Genomic DNA, 10,969 nt, shown 5'->3' with positions numbered 1-10,969 from the left:
GATGGAAAATCTCAATTTCTTTCCTTTGTTTTTCCTTTCTTCCTTTTTCCTTCTTTCCTTTATATATCATTTCCTTTTCCTTTTCCTTCCTTCTAATTTCCTTTCTTTCTTTTTCTCTCCAAACAAACATATATACATATGTGTATATATATATATATATATTAATTGTAACTTAACAAATATCTACATATTTATTAAAATTACCATTTCACCCGTAACCCATTAAATTCCTCGTAAAAGATTCACCGCAGTTAATTTAATTTATTTATCGACGAGTAATTCTAATCGGCATCAAAATATCTTTTTGATCATATAAACTCCAAAATATTATTATCTTTGGCTAAAAAGCCTCTGAGCCAAAATCCAAAATACACAAAAATACATAAAATACACTTTAAAATTATGGGTCTTACATATAGCATGTTTGCATTATTTATTCAAACTGATTTAATGTTGTCTTTTTAAGTCTAAATTTTGATTACTTTAGTTTTATTGCTAGTTTTTGGAATTTTTTTTAGACGATCGATCTCACAGCTTTTGTATTTCATAAAAACATCTTTCATGCATGTATATATACTTTCACAATTTAAAGCATATAAAATATGCTAACATACATCCTACTTATCATGTATCGCATACAAAATATATAAAACTAGGTAATATAGTTATCGCTACCTAACACAAAAGATAAAATTTAACTACAAAAAATTTACAAATCTTCATTCTTTAAATTGACTTCTCAAGCCTCTCCACCGACATCATTGTATTGTGTTGCGTCCTGTAATTGCGACAATTATAATTATTTAAAATAAATAAATTGTCATAACACATACTGAATTTTAAAATAAATTACAACACACAAGCAGTATTTAAATAAAATAAACGTCAAACACACTAAAACTATAACTATACACTTATAATAACTAAATGATTAATTAAAACAAATTATTTAACATATCAGAAATAATAGTAATACCTCTTTACTATTATATGTAAATATGTTTAAATTGATATCGGGACATAGTATTTTCCTGTATAATAGAATCCAAAGTCAAACAATCATAGCTGCCAAATACAATAGGAAATGTTGAATGATAAAAAATAAAAAAAATAAAAAAATAAAAAAGAAGAAAGTTTAAAATTATTTCTTTTCTTTCTATTCTCACTCCCATCTTCTTTATTAAATATGAGGATGACTTTTTTACCGATCTTTTATAAATTAACAATTCATCATTTTTATATATTTTTTTAAATTTATTTCGTCCTAAATAAGACCACTCTTATTTGTTTCAACCGTAAATAGATTTCTAACATTACTTTTTTAGAATGTGCAAATTTTGTTCCAAATATCACAATGTATTTGGTAAAACTGCAACCAATATGATAAGAAACCAAATACAAAATTTGTGTAATTAACATTCAAAGCATACCTATTGAAATCAATTGTGAATCAAAATTGCAAAAAACTGAGCTGCCCAATAATTCCATCTCATGCACAAAACATGTCAAGCAAACCATTTTATTTAATACTCATAAAAAATATGCATATTGAGAATGAATCATTTTCATATAACGATAAATGATACTAATAAATCTCTGCCATATCAAGAGAGATCGAAATGTCAAAAGCCATATACAAACACAAATCATATTCATAAAAGAATCTCAGTCATGTAATCGAGACCTTTTCAACATATTAATTAACTACCGATTCACTAGTATCAAAATATATATCTCATATATAATTGAATGATAAAGCAACCAATTCACAACATGCCAAATATTAAATCACATTCAAAATTAATAAACATGTTACCAAAACACATAGCAAAACAAACAACAATGACTAAGGCTCTTATATAATTGTTGGAAAATTATAATCATTCTTATCAGTAGAAATATCCCATACCCAAAAATCTCGTAAGAACAAAATTTTTCTAGAAAAGTTCATGTGTTTACCTCTTCAGACGTTAAGTATGATACAAATTACCAACATGGACCATTCTTCTCGAAGTGCATTTTAATTTTGATCACCAATGTAGAATTTATTGGCGCCTCTGCATAGTCCACGCAAACACAAAATGGGGTGCTAGCTATTCTACGAAGGTAGTGGAAATTAGGATTACTTGGAGAATGTGCATTATACGAGGGTAGTGGAAATTAAGATTGTTTGGAGAATGTGCTCTTATTCTATTTATAGAGAGTGAGTCACTAAAAACCTAATACTCCTATTTTGGACCCAACCTAAAATAAGACCTAAACGATTATATTTATTATACTCTTTTAATTAAATAGAAACTATTAATTAAATTAAATTATGTTTAATTAAATTAATTGTCAACCCTCATTTATTTAATCAAATCATATTCAACTATATCAATTATAAATATATTAATGTATTAAATCATATTGAATACGATTAACATCTAATTATTAATTTTTTATTTGATTTAATCATTTGTTCCGCTGTTAGTACTCTATGCATGTTACCTTTATAGATTCTCATTGAAATCATAATAATATTAAATATTAATATAATAAATATGATGTAAAACATTATAAAACAATAATTGACATCTAATAATGCATCATTACTATCTAATAATGAGAAAATCGATGATATGATTTAAACCTTACCGCAACCACTCTTTACTTTACGATAATTGTCCATCTATCCATATGTCTAATTGAATGCAAGTCACAATTGTGTCATCCTTACAATGTTTAATTCTTTATTTCTCGATCTCATAGTAGACACGTAAAACCATTGGACCCAATATCATATGTTGATCCATTCTAGTGTGACCATGCATTTCCAAGGTCTCACTCTATTGAGTGTCCGAAGACATAATTTCTGTTATATAGGAAGGACAAATTCTATCTACAACATTTACACCCCTCCACATAGTTTATTGTAGGCTTAATAACCACCTTTAAGCCTACAACTCCACATGTAGAGATCACAAGAACTTTAAGTCGAAAGACTACTCACTATGGTCGCATGAAAATAGCTAATGACACTTACGTAACAATTATGTTTATTATCATGACAGATCAATCCAGTATAAATATTACTCTTAATATTAATATTTATGTGACAATTTAATATCTGATATTCATGATCCATGAGATGTGGTCATCAGTCTATTAACATAATAGTCTCGATATTTTATTGTTGTCCTAATTAACAATAATACTTTGATTATGGATACTTTAATAATAATGTTCTAATTTTCAATAGGGTCTCACGATCAAGTCACATTTGATGTTCTATTAAACGAACTACCTATTGGACTTTATTATATTATACTGTTAAAAACTTGATAAATGATATATTGTACATATAACTAAAATTAGATATATGATTTAAATTCATGATACAAATAATAGTATATATAGAATAGATTGATGTTAAGGCTTACACAACATTATGAACTTCTTATTAACAAGTTGGACATGTTAAGACATCTATACACCAACTTGAGGGAGTTTCAAACTTGGTATTTAAATCTGTCCATAGTCATTAGTACTAGTTTCAAGGAATAAAATGTAAATCATATCAGTTTTAATTAGGAAGTTTTATTTTGTTTGCTTCTCTTTCTCTCCTCATTAATGAGAGATTTTATTTCTTGTTTTGTCATTAATATTGTAGTAGGTTTGATGTGCATAGATATCCTATTTGTACTATGTGTTTTATTAATTGAGAAATAAAATAATTTTCTCTAAAACCTAGATTATTTGTATAATTTGTCAGAGTAAATATTCATTTTAGTTCCTCAAAGTGACATATGATGTCACAACAGTCCTTAAAAGAAACAAATATTTTAATGTCTTTTTGAATTAATATTTTGTTAGTCATCGTCGTCAATTGTCTTTTTATTTTCTGTTTGGGTTGTTGAGTTGTCAATTTTTTTATAATCACTTGCTTACGTGTCACGAGAGTTGATATTTATTGAGTCCAAGTTGATATCTCAGGACCAATATGAAAGTTAACTACAACATAATCATCTTCTTCAAATTAAAAGAACTCTAACCCTTATTTCCCCAAACCCATAAAAAATCATGAAAACCTCAAAATATGTCAAAGCAAATCCACCCAATCCTTCCAAAGACCAATAAAATGAAATCATGGGATTTTTTCTTAAAACGAGTCTGGTGAATAAGAGGGGACATTGCATTAGTACATTAAGGGCAACTATATGCTCTGATTGTAGGAACAATGGTGATAAAACCCCATAATAACATTGTTATTGGTGGTTCTGTTTCTAGACTTTGTGGAAGAAAACTCAAGGTGATGGTGCAGGTGGATCTCATCCTCATCCATGGCATTAGAGGATAGCACACACTCAATGCTATTCAATTCATAAAACTCTTTCTTCCACATGTGAAAAGATCCACCCACTTATTAGAATTGTAAATTTCATGAAATTAATTACCTAGATTTTCACCACCCCTTTTATTAATTTCCTTCCCTCCATGTCATTTCCTATCACTTTTTTATACTTTTCTTTCTCAATTTTTTTTTTTAAAATTATGATGAAACAAAATGTGATGAAGTTAATTTAAAATTACAACTTTTATTATATTTGAAGATCAATCATGTGTTCTACATTCAATTAGAGACCAATTTGTCAATCAACTATTTTTCTATACTGAAGGAAAAAGTCCCAACAATAAAGAAAATAGGGGTTATATTTCAATTTGAAGTGATTATGTTTTATTTAGATATTATTTTTTTGGGTCTTATATTAGATGTCATTTTAGCCCTTGCTAACATGCATGTCATTTTTTATCTAAAGAAATGTGAGTTCACATGCTACCTAAGTGTGAGATGTTCGAAAAAATATGACAACTAATTAACACAAATGAAAAATAAAAAGTAAAAACTTAATGACTAACATAATGTAAATTCAAGAACTTTAAAGTATTTTTATTAAGACTATTTTAACACTGATATCACTTTAAAATACTAAAGTGAGTGTTTATTTATTTATTTTTTAATTTAGTTAGGAAATTATACGACACAATTAATATATGGCTAGTGTCCTTGGTAGAAGTAGTGTCACTCTGATTATGGATTTAGTACAAAATTCATGATAAGTTTTTTTTATATAATACTATCATTATTCTTAAAAGTTGTATCCTGAAGATTTTTTACATAAGATTAAACATAAACTTCTTCATTATAAATGACAATAGACTAATGCTACGGGAATTTCTTAGTGAGAATTTCTTAGCGAGAATTTCTTTACCCCTATATTGTCAAAATCTCTCCCCAAATATTTTTTTTCTTCCAAATTTACCCTTCATCTGAACAGGGTATTACTTGATGTGAACATTCAAACTGTGTCCTTATAACACATGTCGCTGTTTGTCTTCCACACTTTCGATTTCCATTTTTACCCTCAAGAAACCTCTAAACTCTCAAATCTTAGTTTTTCTCCGTTTAAATGCCAAAATCACTCATTTCTCAAATATTCTATTAGAAAATATAGATTACACAACTAGCGTCAACTAAGAGTATTCTGTTAGAATAAGTTAGAGTTAGTTAAGTTAAGTTCAGTTTAGAGTTTGTTAGTTGTATTTTATAGTTTGTTACAAGTGATCTTTATATATAAAATGATGACACCATTGCAATAATACATTGAACATAGAGTAATAAAATCAGTTTGAGCTCACTGAAGCTTTTCTCTCAATCTCTTCATTTTCTGTTTCCTTTTTGTTATTCATATTCTTATCATGGTATCTTAGAGCTGTTTTTTTTTTCTTTTCGATCCTCATTCATCAATGGCTTCCATGGATCAATTTCTTGGCGCCTCTAGTAATTTTTCTTCTTCCCATGTCAAATTCTTTCGCCTCATTTCTGTTAAACATGATGAGAAGAACTTCCAACAATGGAAACAACAAATTGATGGCGTAATTTGCGGCCACAAGCTTCAAAAGTTCATCACTGAACCTTTAGCTCCATTACAATTCTTGACTGAATCTGATCGCACTGTAAATCGTCCCAATCCCTATTTCTGGAGTGGGAACAACAAGATGCACTTGTATGTACCTGGATTCTCTCAACCAGCTCTGATTAGATTCTCACGAAGCTTGTTGATTGTCACTATTCGTGGCATGTTTGAGAAGAAACTCATCGCCATTTTCGCACTTTACTCGAAACAAAGGCTCGTCAACTCAGATCTGATTTACGTAGTCTCACCAAGGGAGATCGCAAAATTGATGAATTCATCATATGTGTTCGCACCGTCAACGAATCCTTAATTTCTATTGGAGATTCGGTTCCTCATCGTAATCTCATTGAAATCGTCCTTGAAGCCCTACCTGAAGAGTATGATTATGTAGTCGGTGCTGTTACTAGCGAAGAAGATATGTGCTCGTTGGACAAACTCGAGTCATTCTTACTAGCGCATGAGATGCGCCTTGAGAAAAACAAGAATCATCAAGAAGCCATCGTCGTCAATCTCACTCAGGCAGCGTCGCCGACCTTGTCTGTGAACTCTGCGACTGACCCTCTGTCGCATTTGAACCCTAATGTCCCGTCAGGTACGAGTCATGTGATTGCGAACCAGAACCACTCAGATTATCTAGGATATAGCTCTCGTGGTGGTCGTAACGGCCTTAGCGGTGGTCATTTTGGTCGAGGAAGTTGTGGTGGTCGTGTGCAATGCTAGATCTGTCACAAATCTGGTCACGATGTCTCCATATGTTATTTTCGTCATTACGGATCTGGTCAATCCATTCACTCTCCTTGGGGAGCATCTCCCTCTACTCAATTCCTGATGCAGCAATGGCCCCCTACTCAACCTCAATTTGGTTACCCCAGCCCTAGACCTTCCAATCCATGTCTCTCTCATCCTCAGGCTCTTCTCGCTGGTGCTGACTCTGTATTCAAAAATCAATGGTGGTATCTTGACTTAGGTGCTTCGTATCATGTCATGCCTGATGCTTCCAACTTGGGAGATGCAGTTTCACTCCCTGGATCAGATCATGTGTTAATAGGCAATGGCCAAGGTTTGTCTATAAATTCAATAGGCAACATGCATTTTCCTTTCTCAACACATCCTAACACCAATCTTACACTCAAGAACCTTTTACTTGTTCCATCTATTACCAAAAATTTAATTAGTGTTAGTAAGTTTGCACAAGATAATGGAGTTTCCTTTGAATTTCACCCACTTTTTGTGTTGTGAAATCACAGGCTTCTTCTGAAGTCCTATTGAAAGGAACTGTAGGGGAAGATGGTCTCTACAAGTTTCAAAAACCACTTAGATTCTATTTTTCACAATCATAATTCTGAAGCAAATGTTGTTTATTGTCATAATTCTTTTCATAATGTACCTACTACTCTTGTAACTGCAAAACACATGAATAATAATGTTTCCAATTTACATCGTTCTTCCATTTCAAATTTTGCTTATCATTTATGGCATGCTCGTTTAGGGCATCCTCATCATGAATCCCTTAAGGCAACATTAAAGTTGTGCAATATCACTACACCAACAAAAGATACCATTGCCTTTTGCTCAACATGCTGTCTAAGCAAGGCACATTGTCTGTCTGCTCCTCCCTCTACCACCATATATCATAATCCCTTTGAACTGGTGGTTTGTGACTTATGGGGTCCTTCCCCTATTACATCCCATTGAGGATACACATATTTTCTTACATGTGTTGATGTTTACTCTTGGTTTGTTTGGATATATCCCCTAAAACAGAAATCTGACACTCTCGCTCATTTTAAGCAATTCAAATCCATGGTTGAATTGCAATTTAATTGTAAAATCAAGTTGTCCAAAGTGATGGAGGGGGTGAATTTCGTCCCTTCACCAAATATATGGATGATTTAGGTATCTTTCATCGCTTCACATGTCCACAAACTGATCATCAAAATGGTTTAGTTGAGAGAAAGCACATGCATCTTATTGACACTGGTCTCACACTACTGGCACAGGCTGTGATTCATCTCAAATTCTGGGATCATGCATTTGTTACAGCTGTGTTTCTCATCAATCGTCTACCAACATCGGTTCTCAACAACCCATTCTACACCACACCCATCCAAACTGCAAGGATCTTAAAGTGTTTGGTTGTGCTTGTTTTTCACTCCTAAGACCCTACAATCCCAATAAACTTGCTTTTAGATCCCAAGAGTGTGTCTTCATGGGATACTCTTCATCTTTCAAGGGGTATAAGTGCCTTAGTTCTGAATGAAGAATATATATATCAAAAGACGTTTTGTTCAATGAAACAAGGTTTCCCTACTCTAAATTATTCTCCAAGTCCCTCATTCCATTACAAGCACCATCCACTACATCATGGCTACCTTTCCAAGTAACTCAACCCCTGCCTACTCATCATACTGATGTTGTCACCAGCATTATTCCTCATCACACTGTTGGCACAGGCTGCATATTTAATCCAACAATTCCAACATCTTCCACTCCTGATTTAGAGTCCATCCACTACATTACAAGCACCATCCACTACATCATGGCTACCTCTCCAAGTAACTCAACCCTTGCCTTCTCATCATACTGATGTTGTCACTAGCATTATTCCTCATCAAACTGCTGGCACATGCTGCATATTTAATCCAACATCTTCCACTCCTGATTTAGAGTCCAGCTCTGTCATGCCCTTGGTGCAGAACCCAATCCAACAACCACTGCACCAAATCCAACAACTTATTCACCTAGTCCAGCAGCTGCTGCACCTAGGCCAACATCCTCTGCACCCAGGCCAGCAGCTTCTGCACCCAGACCAACAACTTCTGCACCCAGTCCAATAGCCTCTGCACCCATGCCAACAACTTATGCACCCAGGCCAACAACCTTTGCACCCAGGCTTGACAATTACATCCAAGTTCCTACTCAAAATACACTCCCCATGCAAACAAGAGCTAAAAAAGGAATTGTTAAGCCTAGTATCCCACTCTGCTTCTCACACACTTAGAACATGCGACTGTTCAGTAGGCACTTGCTGCCATACAGTGGTTGGCAGCAATGAAAACTGAGTATGTTGCATTTCTACAGAACAATACCTGATCCCTGATCCCTCCACCACCTCGTTGTAAACCTATAGGATGAAAGTGAGATTTTAGAATTAAAGAGAACCTTGACGGATCTATCAATAAGTATAAAGAACATCTTGTGGCAAAAGAATTTCATCAACAAGTCGGTTCTGACTTTACTGAAATGTTCTCCCTAGTGGTTAAACCAGTCATTATTCGCACTGTGCTCACTATTGCAGTGTCCAACAACTGGCCTATTCAGCAAATTGATGTAAATAATGCCTTTTTAAATGGTGTTTTAGAAGAAGTATACATGGTGTAACCCCCAAGTTTTAAGGTTCAAGACAAAAGCCTCGTATGTAAGCTCAACAAAGCCTTGTATAGACTAAAACAGGCCCCAAGGGCCTGGTTTGATAGACTCAGAGGAGCACGCATTCAATATGGCTTCAATACCAGTAAATGCGAACCCAACCTTTTCATTCTAAATTCCACATCGTCTACGTTAATGGCTCTTGTTTACGTTGATGATATCGCTCTTACTGGGAGTTCACTACATCAAATTCAACATCTTATTAAGAAGCTGAACTCTGAATTTGCACTTAAACAACTAGGAAATTTGGACTATTTCCTTGGAATTGAGGTGACTCACTTACCTAATGGCTCTTTACTTCTTTCTCAATCCAAATATATATGTGACTTACTGGCCAAGGTACATATGGGGAATGCAAAGGGAATGCCAACACCAATCTGTCCAGCAGTAAACTGTCCAAGTTTGGTTCTGTCCAGCTGCCAGACCCAACTTATTTTTGCTCTATTGTGGGGGAATTGCAGTATGTAACCCTCAATAGACCAGAAATATCATTCTCTACTAATAATGTATGTCAGTTTTAGGCTCAACCTCTTGAAGATCACTGGAAGGTAGTTAAGATAATTATGCGCTATTTAGGTGGCACACATCATCATGGTCTTCTGCTCCAGCCAGCCCCTGTGCATCAGCCTCTATCTTTAATAGGCTTCTGTGATGCAGATTGGGCAGCAGATCCTGATGATCGCAGGTCAACCTGAGGGGCCTATGTGTATCTTGGTCCTAATCTCATCTCATGGTGGTCAAAGAAACAACCTTTAGTAGCAAGATCAACATCAGAAGTTAAGTATAGAAGCTTGGCACAACTTGCAACATAAATTCTTTCGTTACAATCATTATCAAATGAGCTTCTATTGCAAGTTCAAAACTCCCCAAATCCTATGTGATAACTTAAGCACAATTTCTCTTGCACATAACCCAACTCTCCACCATCGAATCAAGCACATGAAACTTGACATATTATTTGTAAGAGAAAAAGTGGTGACCAAAAGATTGTTGTTTCTCATGTTCCAACTCAAGATCAATGGGCAGATGTATTTACAAAGCCTCTTCCTAGCACCAAGTTTGTAATACTTCGTGACAAACTCAGAGTTTTTGACAAACACATCTTAGTAAAACCACCCTCAAATTCTAAGGGGGGATATTAGAAAATATAGATTACACAACTAGATTCAACTAAGAGTATTATGTTAGAATTAGTTAGAGTCAGTTAGGTTCAGTTTAGAGTTTGTTAGTTGTATTTTAGAGTTTGTTACAAGTGATCTTTATATATAAAATGATCACACCGTTGTATTGAGCTCACTAAAGCTTTTCTCTCAATCTCTTCATTTTTTGTTTCCTTTCTTTTATTCATATTCTTATCAACTCAAGACCCAAGAGGTAAATTAGTGTTTTAAGTTTTACATGATGTTTTACGTTTTGATGTGTTTTAATATTTAAAATTTGGTGTAAATATATCTTTGGTTTCTACAAATATACCACTTTTTTATTTTAGTTCTTGTAAGTTTTTTTGTTTAAATTTAGTCTATGTAAAATTAAAAACGATCGACTTTGGTCCTTACATCAAATCAACATTACAAGAGAAGAGC

General features: G+C 33.4%; 1 pseudogene; it reads left to right on the top strand.

Moving 5' to 3' along the window:
* The first annotated feature begins 5,787 nt into the window (after positions 1 to 5,787).
* On the top strand, positions 5,788 to 10,528 carry LOC140920699 (uncharacterized; annotated as a pseudogene).
* The last annotated feature ends 441 nt before the right edge of the window (positions 10,529 to 10,969 follow it).

This window comes from Cicer arietinum, chromosome 6, assembly GCF_000331145.2.
Source record: "Cicer arietinum cultivar CDC Frontier isolate Library 1 chromosome 6, Cicar.CDCFrontier_v2.0, whole genome shotgun sequence".
In the NCBI taxonomy this organism is placed as follows: Eukaryota; Viridiplantae; Streptophyta; class Magnoliopsida; order Fabales; family Fabaceae; genus Cicer; species Cicer arietinum.
Note: the sequence above shows the minus strand (reverse complement) of the source record. Positions and strands in the feature narration are given on the sequence as shown.